This window comes from Megalobrama amblycephala, linkage group LG4 (genome assembly GCF_018812025.1).
Source record: "Megalobrama amblycephala isolate DHTTF-2021 linkage group LG4, ASM1881202v1, whole genome shotgun sequence".
Classification (NCBI taxonomy): Eukaryota; Metazoa; Chordata; class Actinopteri; order Cypriniformes; family Xenocyprididae; genus Megalobrama; species Megalobrama amblycephala.
In genome coordinates, this window is record NC_063047.1 from 26,330,210 (window position 1) to 26,349,354 (window position 19,145).

Consider the following 19,145-nt stretch of genomic DNA (forward strand, 5'->3'; position numbering starts at 1 on the left):
GTACTATCCCATGAGGCCACAGGAGGGGATTTATGAATGGAAGTGAAGCGACTCAACTGACGCTGGTAGGTCACGTGACAGTAACAACACGGCGGATGTAGTACATCCGAATTTCATTCATACTACCCATATTCATATTTTTTAATTTTTCTCTCTTCCAGTTCCATGTGTTGCAAACACCAACAGAGCAGACAGTTTACTCTTGACCTATACCTTACAGCCTGTGCACTATAATCCTGAGTGTCAGAGGATTTTCTGTCTAGAGCATGACCGAGGCTTGGTCTTTAAGAAAAAAAAACAACTACATCAAAACAAAATATAGACGTTCCGTCCCTCAAAAGGAAAAGCGTGGTACTTTACTAAAATAATTGGATTTGGAATCTCTCTCTCTCTCTCTCAGGGATGGAGTGCCCATGTCCTTAATAGGTAGTACCCGAACAGATGGAACACAAATTGCTCTTTCCCTGCACCTCTGGGTTCAAGGCAATTTTATCCTGTGTGCCTGTGAAGTTCTCAGATTGCCTTCCTGGCCTTTGAGCAGTGTGTGCTTCAAAGGGCTCTCTCTCTCACATACACACGCACACACACACGCACGATGTCATCCGGACATAAGTCTTTGTGCGTTGACTGAACGTACAAACAGAAAGAGAGCTCAGGTTGGCAGGTCACCGTCACTGTGTGGCTAAAGGTGGAAGGGGTGTGGCCTGACTGAGACATCAGTTCCTGTGTCTGTTTTTGTAGCTGCACTAAAACCCCTCTCTCTAAGTATGTGAACGCAGATGTTTCTAGCTGCTAGTGATACAGATTATTTTCCTTTTTATCAGATACGAAGTACAATCAATGTAAATATCAGTACAAATACATCTATTACATGGAAAGTTTTTACATTTTCAAAGGTTAAAATTGGTTACAGCCATTCAACTTTATCAAGTTTTGTTAACATTTTAACATTTCATTGGCCTAAACTGCAAATTATTAGATCCATCAGATTACAAGCATTCATTTTCATGCTAAAATAATAAATTAAATAATTTTAAGTTAATAATTAAATGGTTAGAGCTGCAGTCCGTAAGTTTTGCCTCTTTGTCGCCATCTCTGTTTGAAACCTGAAATTGCAGTTATTTGCGGAATTATCATTTTTACGCATCGGCACGGATGAATCTAATGTTTGCTGTCAGTCACCAAACCAGTGTGGATACTGTACTTCGGAGTTCGGAATCACAGATTCTACATCTTGGAAGTATGACCAAAATAAGAATTTTCACCGGAAAATGTCATCTGAACAAGTAAGTAACATGTCTGCCATTTTTGTTCAGACCAACTGAGAAAAAAAGCATTACAATAAATCGCACTGCCAATGGTGATTAAATCCAATGATTGTTTAGCTTGGATCACGTCAAAATAATGAAAATTTTTATTATTGTTATACTTTGTTCTCAAATTGTTAATGTTAACAACATCAGCATTGCTATAAATAGCAGGCTATAAATGATCTGCCGCCTGTAGCATCCTCATATACGATATAGCCTACTAGCTGGGACTCATTCTTTATGTAAACAGACGTGACATAATGATGCAAAGAGGAATGGCTGCATGCTCAAATTTCCTGTGGAAACCCACCAGTATAGCACCCGAATTATAAAACATTATTACAAGCTTACCGTTGTGAATCGGGCTAAGGTACGGAGACAGTTTTGAACTTGCTCAAAAGTTGTACTTGCTCAAAAAGTTACGGACTGGAGCTTTAAAATAATTAAAGGTTCCATTCTTCGTGATCCCATGTTTCCAACTTTAGTTAGTGTGTAATGTTGTTGTTAGAGTATAAATAAAATCTGTAAAATTTTAAAGCTCAAAGTTCAATGCCAAGCGAGATATTTTATTTAACAGAAATAGCCTACAAAGAACGGCCAGTTTGGACTACATCCCTCTACTTCCTTCTTTAATGACGTCACTAAAACAGTTTTTTGACTAACCTCCGCCCACAGGAATACACAAAAAAGGGGGCGTGGTCTTGTCGCGCTCCCACGGAGAAGAGCAAGAGTTGCGTTTGTAGAGTGTGTTTGTCGCCATGTCGTCGAAACGCTGTTATTTTCATCCCGCAGTCCAATCACTGGGTCTGATTACGGCTCAAATTGATAGGGTAAAATTAAAGACATGTTTACGATAACACTGAGCGCATGCATCTCCACGTTATGGTAAGAGGCGTGACCTTTCCGGGCAAGATGCGCTAAACTGCTGTCGAATCACAACACAGGAACCGCTGGCACAATCAGAACTCGTTACGTATTTCTGAAGGAGGGACTTCATAGAACAAGGAAGTCATCAGCCCGTTTTTATGACAGTGGAAACAGCGGTATACAGATAAGTAAATTATGTGAAAAATACTGTTTTTTTACACGCGAAACATGAACACATGTTATATTGCACACTATAAACACAATCAAAGCTTCAAAAAACCACGAAGAACGGGACCTTTAAATTCAGTTTAAAAAACGCCCCAATATTTTTATCAGTATTAATTATTTAAACAACACTTTCAGTGTAAGAGCCATGGCCTACTGGTAAAATCATGTGATCTGACCTGTGGTGCTTATGCAGATTATGTTCAAATATGTAAATTTTCCAATCTTGTTCCTCCTGTTCTTCACATCATTCTTGAATGCCTGTGTACATAAAACATGTTTAAACAAATTAAAATTCAATATTTTCAGTAAAGAAAATGTAGATGAAATGTACACTAAAAGAATTGGAGTAGGATTTACTTTGAAACAATTTTCACTCAATAATTACATAGAAAAGGCAAGTAACATTGAATTAAAGGGTTAGTTCACTCAAAAATGAAAATTCTGTCATTTATTACTCACCGATCCACACCAGTAAGACCTTCATTAATCTTCAGAACACAAATTAATCAGAATCAGAATCAGAAAGAGCTTTATTGCCAGGTATGTTGTTTACACATACTAGGAATTTGTTTTAGTGACAGAAGCTCCACAGTGCAACAGAGTAACAGCGACAAGACAAGACACATAATAAAAAGAATAAAATAATAATATACAAATTTACAAGATAGACAAAGTGCAAAAAAAGCAAAAGACAATATATATTATAGACAATTGTATGTACAATTATGTGTGCAAATAGAGATATAAATAAGTGTTTTAAGTAAATAAAGTGTAATAGTGTTGTGTGTTCCGTGTTTGTCAAGTGTTCATGAGATGGATAGCTTGAGGGAAGAAACTGTTCCTGTGTCTGGTCGTTCTGGTGCTCAGGGCTCTGTAGCGTCGACCAGATGGCAACAGTTCAAAGAGGGAGTGTGCTGGATGTGAGGGGTCCAGAGTGATCTTCTTTGCCCTTTTTCTCACTCTGGATAAGTACAGTTCTTGGAGAGGGGGGAGGGTTGTGCCAATGATTCGCTCAGCAGACCGGACTACCCTCTGTAGTCTTCTGAGGTCAGATTTGGTAGCTGAGCTGAACCAGACGGTAATTGAAGTGCAGAGGATGGATTCAGCAGCTCCTGTGGTAGGTTGAACTTCCTCAGCTGGCGAAGGAAGTACAACCTCTGCTGGGCCTTTTTCACAATGGACTCGATGTGGTTGTCCCACTTCAGGTCCTGGGAGATGGTGGTGCCCAGGAACCTGAATGACTCCACTGCTGCCACAGTGCTGTTCATGATGGTGAGTGGGGAAAGAGCAGGGGGGTTTCTCCTGAAGTCCACAGTCATCTTCACTGTCTTGAGCATGTTAAGATAAGATATTTTATATATTTATATATATTAAGATATTTTAGTTGAAATCCGATGGCTCCGTGAGGCCTTCATAGGGAGCAATGACATTTCCTCTCTCAAGATCCATAAAGGTACTAAAAACTTATGTGAGTACAGTGGCTCAATATTAATATTATAAAGCAACAAGAATATTTTTGGTGCTCCAAAAAAACAAAATAACGACTTATAAAGTGATGGCCGATTTCAAAACACTGCTTCAGGAAGCATCGGATCATAAATGAATCAGTGTATCGAATCTGCTGTTTAAAGTCACGTCATTTCAGCCGTTGGCAGTTTGACACGTGATCTGAATCATGATTCGACACACTGATTCATTTGTGCTCCGAAGCTTCCTGAAGCAGTGTTTTGAAATCGGCCATCACTAAATAAGTCGTTATTTAGTTTTTTTGGCGCACCAAAAATATTCTCGTCGCTTTATAATATTAATATTGAACCACTGTACTCACATGAACCGATTTAAATATGTTTTTAGTACCTTTATGGATCTTGAGAGAGGAAGTGTCATTGCTCCCTATGCAGGCCTCACGGAGCCATCGGATTTCAACTAAAATATCTTAATTTGTGTACCCAAGATTAACGAAGGTCTTACGGGTGTGGATCGGCATGAGGGTGAGTAATAAATGACATTATTTTCATTTTTTGGGTGAACTAACCCTTTAAATGTGAATTTATTTTAATACTGAAAATAGTAAAAGTGAAAAACTGAAATAATATTATATTGCAAAATAATGTACTTTACATTACATTATGTCAAAAAAATGACTGGAAATACAATTGTTTCCATACTCTCTAGGTCATTTATTCAGAAAAACAAATTTGTCCATCACCCTCTTTGCTCAAATACAATAAGGATTTAGACTCAGCGATGGAGCCTTTCGAGGGAAAATCCATGAAGGCGATTAAAAAAAAGACTCCAGCCCCATTGTTTACCGGCCCATTAACAAACAAACATCAAGCCCCATCTCTCTAAAAACTGCTGACAGAAAAGGCGACGATTAATCACCATGGCAACCAGCCTCTTGATTACAAACTGCTTGATGGGGCTTTGGGATGCAAGGGGACCAGCGGAGAACGGGCGGGGGGAAAAGGAGGAGGGGGAGGAAGCGAATTTAAAGAGCATTGTGCTAAATTAGAGGCCTTTATGAGCAGTAGCGACTAACAGGCCGCCTGATCTGCATACCAAGTGAAGGGTTAACCACGTCCCTGAGGTAATTTTGAACAATCAGAGCTCCAGTTAGCAATTAGTGAATTAACTGTAATGAGTCTGTGGTTGCCATAACAACAACGGTTTTTAAATGACACTTGTCAAAGTGAAGAACACTTGAACGTTGTGGAGATGAGCCCTTTTTATTAGAAAGGGAGGGGGGGGTGTTCGTTTAGTTGAGGTCCATTTAATTATCTGAGAGATGATGAGCATTATTTGTTTGTCTGAATAAACATAAAACATACCAACAAAACAATGTAATTAACCTGTGAAATCAGATCGAGACGAGTGCATCATATAAAACTTTCAGCTTCAGTGCATTTCCGCTGTTCCATTCACAGGCAGGTGAGGGGAGCGTAATAAATGCAGGCAAACAGGGTTCAGTGATGTTTTTGTGTGGGTTGGAACTATTATTTTATAGAGTAGAGACGCAGAGTGAAAATTCAGAGAGGTGTAAAATGGATAAATAGCTCTCTCTCTCTCTATACTAAATGGAGGCTAGAGCAAGATTTGTGAAAAATATGGGTATATGTATGGAGAGTGTGGAAAAAAATAAATGACTGAAGGATGGAGACGATGTGTGTGCAATAGCACAACCGTCATGCTTTCTCAGGCTGTGTCAAACTGAGATGCTCCAGGTTTCTGACAGACAGCGCACACAGTGTGGAGGAAGAGCACCTTAAACTGCCTTTAAACAACACTCAGAGTTTAGCGCTTTGTCTTCCTTCAGCCCTTTCGTGCACATTCAGCCTTTTTAATGAGAAAACTGTCTGAAATATGAGACGCAGACAGTCTACTGACGCAAGCGAGACTGTCACACAGACGACCGTGATGGAAAAGCTCCAGCAGCAGCAAACACTCAGAGTAAGTCATAGAAAGTTACTAAACAAACAAATTGGTCACAGTTAAACTATTGCCAAGGCTAATGAGGAATGTGCATCTTTGCATAATCTCCAAATTACATTTCCTTATTGTGTCTGTATCCCTGTAAATACGCTACAAAAATTTGCATGCTTACATTGTTTTTTCCACATGCAGTACATTCAGGCTGCCTATGGGGAATTGATGTATTTCACCCATATTATTAAACCCAGCATGTAGACAGTGGTGGTATTGTGTGCCACTCTGTGGGGTTAGCGTAAGATAAATCACCACTGTTGCTACATTTCTGCTGAGAAGCTTTCCGTACACCGTAGGCCGAGCTTGTTACGTGCTCTCATATGTGCACACATACACACATTGCCGAAGGGTTTTCAGATGGCTATATGTCATGCGGTTATTTGTGTTTATGCCATTAGTGTTGAAACATCACCGCTGTGCCCTGCAGAAACCACAACAAGAGTAAAAAACACACTGCTCATATACAGAATCTGGTTTATTAGCGCTGCTGTGAAAATTCTGTGTAAAATCATCAAAGCTACCATTGATTATAAGAGAAGTACAGTGTGCCTTTAAAAACATGGCTATGGAACTATGGAACAATGATGCTATCAGATGGTAAGACCATGGAACTTTGACATAATCTTGAATAGGGCTTTTAACATTGCACTTAACCCTGTCATTTACTGCCAAAGTGATATAACAATTATAGCATTATAAATGTGTATTCATTTAAATGAAAATATTAAAAACTTGACTAGATTTGCAATGTTGATAAAAATTAAAGTTACTTTGAAAAGTAATGCATTACAATATTGTGTTACTCCTTTAAAAAATAACTAATTGCATTACTTAATTACGTTTTAAGAAAAGTAATGCGTTACATTACTTTTTTCACCTGGGTTGGGCTTGGTTTTTTTTTAATAATAAACAAATTATATTTTTGGGGAAAATGTAAAGACCCTTTCACACCAAAATTGAAATAATAAGCTTCAGGCTGAAGGAAATGCACATTCATGCATGTACAGTATAGCACACAGTAGTGTGCTGCCATTCTGGATAATGGAAGAACAGGACGCAGGAGAATTTTTTTTTTAACACTTACTTCAGGAAGCTTCGAAGCTTTACGAATCTTTTGTTTCGAATCAGTGGTTTGGAGCATGTAACAAACTTCCAAAGTCACGTGATTTCAGTAAACGAGGCTTCGTTATGTCATAAGTGTTTCGTTGTGGTTAAGTGGCATAAGTGGTTCACCACTGGGGGGCGTGACTTTGGCAGTCTGATACACGCTTCATGACGCAGTGTTTTGAAATCGCCCATTACTAGATATTGTTGAATAAAATCGTTATTTTGTTTTTTTTTTGACGCACAAAAAGTATTCTTGTCTCTTCATAACATTAAGGTTGAACCACTGTAGTCACAGGAACTGTTTTAAATATGTCTTTAGTAGCTTTCTGGGCATCTGAAAGTGTTAATTATCTTGCTGGCAATGGAGGCCTCACTAAGCCATCGGATTTTATCAAAAATATCTTACTTTGTGTTCCGAAGATGAATGAAGGTCTTACGGGTGTGGAACGACATGAGGATGAGTAATTAATAGGGGTGTGACGAGACGGGTATCTCACGAAACGAGACGAGACTCGAGATTGAGTTCACGAGACGAGATGAGACAAGATTTTTACACACTATTTTTAAGAAATCCTCAATGGCGAAATACACGACTAGAAAAAAATATTCTGCAGGTGTATTTGAAATGTTTTAACTAATCATCTTGTAATGAATGTCATTTCAGTTCTACTTTCTGAGTATGAATTATCATATGCAGTAAAAGACAACAATACTCAAGCACTGTAAAAGGTTTTGCCACAAACTCAACTGACTGACTTCCCTCCTGTATGATTTCAGTCTCTTCAGACCTTACTGTACATGATTTATGAGCTTCTACAACTTTTGACCTCCTAACTGAACTCCTTTCCACAAACTGATCATAGAAATAAAAACAGTATAAATAAAAATGGCAACACTTTACAATAAGGTTTCATTTATTAACATTAATGTATTAACCAACATCAACAATGAGCAATATATATGCTACAGCATTTATTAATCTTTGTTTATGTTGTTTATGTTAATAAAAATAGTCATTCATTGTTAGTTCATGATAGTTCACAGTGCATTAACTAATGTTAATAAATGAAACCTTATTGTTTGTGCTTAATAAGATTAAGAGAAACTGTTATTCATTTTTATGGTAACACTTTACATTAAGTGCAACCATAATCACACTCTCTCTATATTCAAAGTGCAAATAAGACCAAATTTTTCTTTGATACAGAGTTGAGAGATGGTTACAACTACACCGCCCAGCCTAAAATAGCTTTCATATTGAGAGATATCTGTATTCATCAGGGAGCCGCTTTCAAAATGCGGGGTATTGAAATCGCGTTTGAATGCGCGCTCGCGTTTACTTTCACTTTCAGCGATCGCGCGTAACTCGGTAAATATGGAGCGGCGGCAACCGTTATCCACCTGAATTAAATGTTTTTTTTAATTTAAATACAAAGCAAAACGACAGGAGAGGCATAATGTAAACATAGCGGTGGCATATTCTTTCCTAATCATCCTAACACTCTGTCATGGCAAGTTGCCATTGGCAACATCACGAGACTACTTTTCGCCTCGACGAGAAATCTCGTCACATATTAGTCTCGTGAGATCTCGTGACACGAGATCTCGTCACACCCCTAGTAATTAATGAGAGAATTTTCATTTTTGGGTGAACTAACCCTTTAACTGAATCATCAAAGGTACAGTAGTCAACATTTGAAGTGGATCAAAAAAGTTAGTCAAAGTTGTCCCAAGAAGAAGGTTTTAGAACTTTGATGAAAGGTTTTGATCCACTTCAAATGTTAACTACTGTACACTGGTCAATAAAGTGATAGTAAACACTGAATCTTTTTTTTTTTTGCACAAGTGTGATTAGTAAATGCATGCTCACATTTAGTCCAGAACTAATAACTATCATGATAACACACAACGCCTCTGCACTTACAATTTTTTTCAACACTGGGTCAACAGAGGTGTCAGTCAATAAATGGGAAAACAAGTAACTGTGTTACTTATTTGAAAAAGTAACTCAGATATTTTGTTGCAAATTTTAAATGCATTACTTTACTAGTTAATTGGAAAAGTAATCTGATTACGTAACTCAAGTTACTTGTAACGCGTTACCCCCTACACTGTTAATAACTGGTAACGCATCATCACAGTCATGAAAAGAGTCCATTCTGTGCACATCTGCAGAACAATGCATGTGTGAGAGCCATTAACAGAACCGAAGATCATTCAAAAATCGAAATCGGTTCTGATAAGAACGGATGCTCGGTCTCTAACACTAATTAGTCTACTATAGTTATCTACCATAATATTTACATGATAATCTAAGGTACCTCAAATAATATCATAGTACTATTATTGTTCATGTCCAAAAACATTGTATTACCATGGTAAATTTTCTTCAAGTTGTTTTGTTGACATGTCACAATGTGTTTGCTGTTTCAGATTGGGCCTTGTATCCGCAAAAAGGGCACTTGAGCATGGGACTCAACAAATTATGAAATTATTAAAGTTTGAGATGGGATGGAGAAGGAATGCTGGTGTCAGACAACAGACAGGAACAAGAGGGTAAGTATTCAATACGTAGTTTATTCAAAGGCACGAACACAGGAACAACACAGCTGAGTGGTTTGCAAAAATGAGCACATAGAGTCACTTAGCTGAACAATAACTGAGTCCTTTCTCTTTGGCAGGTGAAACAGCATTGGAAGACAAGACTTGACGAAGGAGTGGAACCACAGCGACATCGGAAGAGGTAAGGAGTCCAGGTATGTATGAACAAGCCCAGACACAAAGGTGAGGGAATTGAGTGTTCATATAGTGCTGATGTGATGAGGTGCAGGTGTCTCTGATCAGTACTCTGGTGATTGTGAACGAGTGGGCGGAGCATGGAGATCAGGTGACGATGTGCGTTGAGTGAAGGTGGTGGGAACTGACTGATATATCCTTAGCGCTGTGATTTGCGGGTTTATATGGACATTCTCCTCCCATCTGGAAGTCCATTAAGTGCTTTCATAAATCTGACCTCATGGTCATATACTCTCAAAGCAGAGAAGGGTCATGGGCAGATTGGTGGGGATGGTTAGCATTGTTCCAGATATATTGTCATTCTTTTTTTTATGCTTCATGTCTAGACGATTTTGTCAGTGCCTGTCTTTTTGTTACTTTTTCACTTTGCCTAAAGAAAGATGACAGAATTAAACAAACTGGTTTTTGAAACTTTTGGTCTTCTTTCTAAAGGGAGTGTGACTTTTCTGGTGGGTAACTGAGGTGCTTGTACAGTAGTTTATAAAAAAAACAAAAAAAAAACATTAAAACACCAAAGACCTAACTGCGGTGCCTGTCCTTTTTTCATATCAGATAAAATGGAGTTCTCATTAGGAACAGTTCAGTAAGACCAAATCACTACATCAAAAAAGAGCCCACACAAGTCAGTAGCCGATAGCAGATTTAATGATTCCTAGAACTATAACTTAATTTGCAAAGGACAGCTCGTTGTCTCCAACAAAAAGAATTTAAATGAACACAGCTCAAAATTCCAGTTATGCACATTGTTTGAACAATGTAGCTTATATTGGATATAGTTACTGTAAGTCAGCAGTTTTGAAGCATTAGAGCTACCATTCATGTTGTGCCCTTCATATCTGGCCCACTTTGCAGATTATTCAAGCTACAAACTGCCTATTTTGGCAGGTGAGAGTCTGAAGATAAAACAAAAAATAGATTGGTGTGGGGGAAAAACTTCCAAAAAAAAAAAAAAAAAAAAAAAAGTATAATAAATAAAAGTAAAATAAAAAATAAAATTGTTATCCATTAGACATTATCCATTATCCAGAAAATAAAAAGATTGTCTTATGTTTTCAAAAGTCTCAAGACAAAGAATAAAATAAAATAAAAACAAAAGTCATCTACTAGTGCAATATGCATTAGATGCATGTTGCTAACTGACTGTGGGTGATCCATGGGTGTGACATCTTGAGACTGAAACTATGTGTGATACCACCCAGAAAACACTCAAAAACATAAGGGTGTATTCTCAGGTTTGTATTCACTCTATTTGAGAGCACTGGCATTTTTATGCAAGCAAAACCAGACTTTTTTAACTTTCTAAAGAAGAATCCAGAACAGCATTCAGAGAGTCTCATACAGTACAAGCCACAAGAGGAAATAAACCGATGACCCTCTAGACAGTGTTGTTTATCACCAAAACATTCACAGTGCAAGGCCAAGGCATTTTTGACAACTAATGTCAATATGATTCTCCAATCTCAATATAACACTTCACAAAAGCTGTTTGAGAGAAACTGCCCTCTGAACAGGGGTGAGAAGCAGACATTCAGAACTTGCAAGAAGTCAAGGCCTGGAGTGAGTCAATAAAAGATTCTGAAATGATAATAACAAGAAGCGCAAGTAAGTGTTGCTCATAGTGTTGTTGAAGTTACTCTGAAGCTGTATCTCGCCAAGCTAAAAAGCTATACTCAAAATTTAAACCATATGGTACATAGATACTTAAGGGGTGATATCGTTTTAAATTTATAACTATCCAAGGAAATAATTTATTTAAGCACAGCCAATAATGAACAACCTCAATTAGAGTGATAAATACACTAATTACAACTAAAAAACTAGAATACTCTGCAATAGTTATACAAATGAGCTGCAGTTAATTGAATATTCGCAATAAAATAATCTAAAATGCTGCACAGACTCAAATCAGTGAATCGATTAAACTATCCTAATGAACCAATTCACTAAAAAAGTTAAAGCATTTTGAAAGCAGCTGAACTACAACACTGCAATGACCATTATGTATATATATATATATATATATATATATATATATATATATATATGTATATGTATATATATATATATATATATATATATATATATATATATATATATATATATATATATATATATATATATATATATATATATATATATAAAACAAGGACTAAAATGCTGCATTCAAATCAGTGAATCATTTTGAATCTGTTCATTTACATGAACTGTCCAAATGAACCAATTCACTAGAATGAATCAAACTTTCCTAACTTACATTCACGATTGCTTAAAAGTTTGGGGTCAGTAAGATTTTTTTTAAAAGAAATCAATGCTTTTATTCTTTATTTTATACATTAAATTGATGCAAAAAAAATAACAGTGAAGACATTTATAATGCTATTTAGAATTTTAAAATATAAAAGACTTATAATTTAAATATTAAATGTTCTTTTAAACTTTCTATTCATCAAAAAAAAAAAAAGTATCAGTTTATACAAAAAAATAAAAATAAAAAAATAAGCAGAACTGCTTTCAACATTGATAATAATAAGACACCTCTTGAGCACTAAATCAGCATATTAGAATGATTTCTGAAGGATCATGTGACAGGAGTAATGGCTGCTGAAAATTCAGCTTTGCCATCACAGGAACAAATTGCATTTTAAAATATATTAAAATAGAAAACATTTATTTTAAAATAGTAATATTTACAATATTACTGTAAATGTGCATTTTTGATTAAATAAATATAGCCTTTCGTGGTTTTGATTCTTCCCTAAGTTTGCTTGGCTGCAAAGATGCCTGCAATGTGACTTTAAAAACAGCAATGTTTAGCATTGCATTTAGTCACTACATCATGTTACTGGAAAAGCTACACTATTTTGAACTGCAGTTGAACTACTGTCACACTGAAGTTAGCAGTGCAGCTGCTTTGGGTTAGATACTCTCCAACACTGGTTGCTTCACATCGTCTGTCTTCATAATCATTTAATAAGAGAAATGGGCATTTCAAAATTAAATATGCCACTCTATGAGAGATTTTATACAAGCACACAGCTGGAAGCACACAGATACCAGCTGTTAGCCGCAGAGACAGAGAGGGAGGGAGAGAGTACGGGATTGTGGGAGATTTCAGAATTACCTGAGGGTAGGGTAAAGCTAGATAAAGAGAAAGACAGTAGATTAAAACCTTAGTCTGAGGGACAGACTTATTTACACATAGATCCAATTCACTCCTGAGCCTCATACAATCTGACAGAACCATCCGTGAGGCCTGACCAAAAACGACAGCCTGCCCTGCGTGTGCATGTGCGCGTTTGCAGGCTCACAGGTTGACCTAGTCAGCAGTGTGTCCAGAGCTCTGAATGCGGCAGTAATTAAAGTGAATTAGACATGTGCTGAACCTATTTTTCACGGAGACTGGCCGGCAATACTTTTATTATTGGGACGGATCAGACTGGCTTATACGGTTGGGGATTCGAGCCAACGGAGGAGAAAAGGGTGAAGATTTATTCACAATGAAAAAACCCCTAGAAATCTCAAGGCTCTCAAATGCAGGTGGTGGTGTGGAGAAAATCACTTTCTCTCTTTTTTCCCTTTCTTTATTCCAGAGGGACGGAGATGACAGCAGCAGGAAGAAGTGGAAGTACCAAGGTTCAGTGGAGGAGGAGAACGGGCATGCACATCAAAGACTCTCGGCTGGAGTGCGTCCACACCTTTCTTTCTCTCTCTCTCTCATTTACTCTCAAACAGACGTGCACACACCTCTCACAGACTCTTATCCGCCAGACAAACGGCCGTTTTTAATTTGTGTGACAATACGTGCGGATGGCCCCTTATTTGCAAGGGGAAGCCTGGAGCTGCTCCCATTTGAATAAACACACATCTGGGTTATCAGGGATCAGGAGCCTGTGCACATAGACAAGCAGAGCATGACGAGCCAGGCTTGGCCCTCACCACTGGGGCATGAACCACACCACACAGCAACACAACACAACACAACACAACAAAGCAGCACAATGCCAGGGTTGTGTGCCATTCAGAATTGAATTGAGAATTCCTGGATTTTATTTTAATTTTGGCAAATAGCAATCTGAATTTGAATGTAAGGAGGTGGAATTAAAAAAACTGAAATTCAAAGCAATTTTTAACCAGAACAGCAAAGTTTGTCAAGATAAACCGAATGCTGGCTTGACGAAGCCTTGAAAATGTTTTGAAAAGTTTGATGTTTACTAGGTCTGACAGACAGAAGGAATGATAGAAAGATAGACAGATATAATGATATATAGAATGGTAGACAGATGGACAGACAGACAGACAGATAGATAGATAGATAGATAGATAGATAGATAGATAGATAGATAGATAGATAGATAGATAGATAGATAGATAGATAGATAGATAGATAGATAGATAGATAGATAGATAGATAGATAGATAGATAGAGAACAACACACAGACAGACAGACAGACAGGCAGACAGATATAGATAGATAGATAGATAGATAGATAGATAGATAGATAGATAGATAGATAGATAGATAGATAGATAGATAGATAGATCAGACGGATGGATGGACAGATAGATAGATAGATAGATAGATAGATAGATAGATAGATAGATAGATAGATAGATAGATAGATAGATAGATAGATAGATAGATAGATAGATAGATAGATAGATAGATAGAGAACAACAGACAGACAGGCAGACAGATATAGATAGATAGATAGATAGATAGATAGATAGATAGATAGATAGATAGATAGATAGATAGATAGATAGATAGATAGATAGATAGATAGATAGATAACAACAACACACAGACAGACAGACAGGTAGATAGATAGATAGATAGATAGATAGATAGATAGATAGATAGATAGATAGATAGATAGATAGATAGATAGATAGATAGATAGAGAACAACAACACACAGACAGACAGACAGACAGACAGATAGATAGATAGATAGATAGATAGATAGATAGATAGATAGATAGATAGATAGATAGATAGATAGATAGATAGATAGCAACACACAGACAGACAGGTAGATAGATAGATAGATAGATAGATAGATAGATAGATAGATAGATAGATAGAGAACAACAACACACAGACAGACAGACAGACAGGTAGATAGATAGATAGATAGATAGATAGATAGATAGATAGATAGATAGATAGATAGATAGATAGATAGATAGATAGATAGATAGATCAGACGGATGGATGGACAGATAGATAGAAGGATAGATAGATAGAACGATAGATAGAACAATAGAACGATAGATAGATAGATAGATAGATAGATAGATAGATAGATAGATAGATAGATAGATAGATAGATAGATAGATAGATAGAGAACAACAACACACAGACAGACAGACAGGTAGATAGATAGATAGATAGATAGATAGATAGATAGATAGATAGATAGATAGATAGATAGATAGATAGATAGATAGATAGATAGATAGATAGATAGATAGATCAGACGGATGGATGGACAGATAGATAGAACGATAGATAGATAGATAGATAGATAGAACGATAGATAGATAGAACGATAGATAGAACAATAGAACGATAGATAGAACGATAGAACGATAGATAGATAGATAGATAGATAGATCAGACGGATGGATGGACAGATAGATAGAAGGATAGATAGATAGATAGAAGGATAGATAGATAGATAGATAGATAGATAGATAGATAGATAGATAGATAGATAGATAGATAGATAGATAGATAGAGAACAACACACAGACAGACAGACAGGTAGATAGATAGATAGATAGATAGATAGATAGATAGATAGATAGATAGATCAGACGGATGGATGGACAGATAGATAGAACGATAGATAGATAGATAGATAGATAGATAGATAGATAGATAGATAGATAGATAGATAGATAGATAGATAGATAGATAGATAGATAGATAGATAGATAGATAGATAGATAGATAGATAGATAGACAATCCGCATGTATTGTCACACAATGAATTCTGAGCTCAATAAGTTACAGCACACCACAACAAATGTAAAAACTTTTTACAGTTCAACATAAACAGAGGACAGGAAATAAAAACAACAGAAATAACACAAAACAACAAAATAAAACACACACACACACACACAAAACACAGGTCTCCAGACTCCAGAAGTCTGCAGGGTTCCACTTCCAGGCTTCCCAGTAAACCTCAAATTAAAGACTACACTAAGATGCAGCAGCACTTTCATGAAAAGAAAAAAAAAAACCCACATTGGGCTTTTCCACCATGTCGTCCTCATGTCTTATTCCCTCATGAGGCGGGAAGAAAAACCTGAGTGAACAAGTGAGCATTCTCCCAGAAAATATCATTTCCTCCCTCTGTCAGAACAGCTGAAGACACGTCTTGTTTGTGCTTTTTTCCCGTGTCAGCTGCAAGGCCCTCTTGGCGACAGCAGCCCGGGGAGAGAGAGAGAGAGAAAGCGGCTCCCCTGGGGGGAGGAGTTGCCTCAGGCCTCAGAAAGCCTATTTACGACAAGCTGTGCTTGTTACTTTCATCAAAATAGAGCACAGAGCTTTTCTTCTCCCCTTGTTTTCTTGTGCTTTTGGCAGGAGGTTGTTATTGTAAAGCACCAGGTTCCATTGTGCTTGACCGAGCAGTGAAAGTAAAGGAGGACGGTCATTCTCAAAAAATGTTGACTTTATGGCTTACAAAACTGTGACATTTTGAATACAGTCTCCAAGAAGCCAATAGTAAGTATGTATTCATTTCTTGACATTATTACTAATCATACAGGACAATTATTTCACAAGTTGTCCAGATAATCTATGAGTGATAAAGGTGAATACATTTGGCTTATTAGCTCTAAATCTCCCATTTTTTGACAATTCTATAGGAGGTTTAGGAAAATATATTTAATTTATAATTATATTATTTTATTTCCCGAATGCAGCATAGGTTGTAACCAAAAACACTAATACCACAGACAAATTCCCATTAAAGATGACTTTTTATGAGAGTTTTGAGACTAAAATCAATACATTACACTAATAATTTTTTTATCTTTCACACAAACATTAAACAGTGAAACACCATTAATGTGTATATTAACCAAGTGAAAAAAATTAAAGGAAATAAATTCATTTTTTAATTAAAAAAAAAAAAAAAAAATATATATATATATATATATATATATATATATATATATATATAGCCTACACACACACACATACATACATATAATGAATTGCTTACTTTTTTGTGCACTTGCTGGACCTTGCACTAATGCACTAATAAATAATTAATAAATGACTAAAAATAGGGGACAAAGACATTTTTCAAGCACCTAGAAAATTCAAATTATTTTTAAAAAATGTTCAAAATTAATTTAATTAACAATATAGCATTACAGGTTTGATATCTGTTATTTTTTAATATTTAAAATCCTTTTTATGACTGTAAAAGTCATTATATTTTGAAAATGACCTGGAACATGAGGGAGGGAAGGGCTAGAATAGAGGATCACACCTTTTTTCCTTCAACCAGCCTTTCCTCTCCACGCACACCATCTCTCTATCTCCGCCAGAAGAGAACCTGTAATGTCACAGAGTGTGCGCAACCTTTGATCCTCAGCTGTACTCCATCAAGTTCAATTAGAGCCGCTGCTGTCCCTGGTGGCCCCGTTTGTCATCATCTATTGGCCCGCGCACATTCCACATATTGAAGGAGTGGACAGAAAATCAATAAATAGGATTGAGCTGCAGAGGCCTGCAGGGAGCCCCCCTCTCTCTCTCTCTCTCTCTCTATCTCTGGTCTCTCTTTAGCTCTCTCTTTGTCTCTCTCTCTATACGTTTCTTCTTATGGAGCCTCCGCTAAAGCAATTTCAGATCTGCCCCATCATGCCCGCCGATTTTCGCCCACTTCTACACTGTTTCAAATTTCATCAGCAAGCAAAAAGCTAGTTTGTAGGTTATTTTCCCACTTGGTTTGATTGAGAGTAAAATATAACGCAAACACTACGTCTAGGGAAAATGCGCTAGCCAGGGTGTCTGAAATCTTACGTATATTGGATACTTCAATAAGTGTGAGGGGGAGCATGTAAAGCTTCAAAACAATTTCAATAGCATTTTACTTCCACCAACTGCAAAACGAACTGGAGCCATAAACCACCGTTTTTCAGTAAACCACTCGTACACCATCCAAACAAACTGATCTCTACCATTAAATGCACTCGGTTCAACACCATAAGCTCTAATGTTATTCTCTCCATCCTCTTCTGTTGCTCTCGCAGACACTTACACTCACGGTCACCCACTGTGTTTCCACAATGCAACAGCTCAGTTTGACTTCCTCTCTGAAGTGCTTCCTGGAGCGCGACCTTTCACCCTGCACCCCTGCATGACGGCCGGCCCACACTGAGAGAAGTCAGACACGAAACCCGAGGCGTTTGTTCACCTGAGAAAATAAGAAAATGCTGCTTGATTATGTTTCATATCACAGAAAGACATGAAAAGTGACACTACAGGGTTGAAATTTTCAGAAGTTGTTGGTGCTTTTTAGAATGCTTTATGGGGATTGAAATCTTGACACTACGATGAATAAAAACCAGCCAGAAGGTCTCCAGAGAAACAGGAAATGCTTGATGAAACGCTTAAAAATCTAGCTGAAGGACAGTTAACAGTTTTAAAAAGAAACAATGAAATAAAAAGGCTTTTATATTCACCTAAACGCTCTCTTTCTTTCTCTTTTTCACACACATACAATAATTTCATCAGTGCAGGTGCACAAAATGTTCCCCTGAGGTCCCCCCGCTATCCCCGCTGACAGAACTCTTCTCTCTTTTACCTGCAGGAAAAGTGACAAAGCCACTCAAGGTCAGCGACTCCTTGACAACCGCTCCATCTGCAAGGTATTATCATTTCATTACCTGCCTGCGTCAAAAGGCCCTGCTGTTTTCCCTGAGATTCCATCGCCATAGTAACTATTGATTTATTGTTTGTTAGAGGCCAGTCGTTCCTGGATGATTAGCTCTTGATAGCGCCATATGACAAACAGCTGCTCTTTGAGGCAGAGAGGTTGTTGTTGCAGCGTTTGTGCATGTGCATGTGTGCGTACACCCCAGAGGCGCCCACCCTGAAGGCTCACTTTGTCTGTTTTGATAGACAGAGACCACATGGCTAACTGGACTCGAGTGAAGATGGCTCACGGTGACACGTCGAGTTCTCAGTGGACCTCTGCGGTACACGCAGCTGGCCAGTGGTTTGTCAAATAGAGTTTGATAACTTCAGCTTTCCTCCAGAAAGCTGCATAAACGGATAAGAAACCCCCTCCACCCTGCCACCCACCCTCCAAGGCAGCAGGATCTAT

General features: G+C 37.4%; 1 protein-coding gene across 1 annotated transcript in view; it reads right to left on the bottom strand.

Annotated features, from left to right (window-relative positions):
- The window catches only part of fam222aa (family with sequence similarity 222 member Aa), a 99,777-nt gene extending 81,573 nt beyond the window's left edge, over positions 1-18,204 (bottom strand). Inside the window, exons 1-2 of the mRNA XM_048188627.1 lie at positions 18,078-18,204; positions 2,582-2,663 (exon numbers count right to left, since the gene is read on the bottom strand). The gene's annotated coding sequence lies outside the window, so the exon portion shown is untranslated. The remainder of the gene's footprint in view (positions 1-2,581; positions 2,664-18,077) is intronic.
- Between the last annotated feature and the right edge of the window lie 941 nt (positions 18,205-19,145).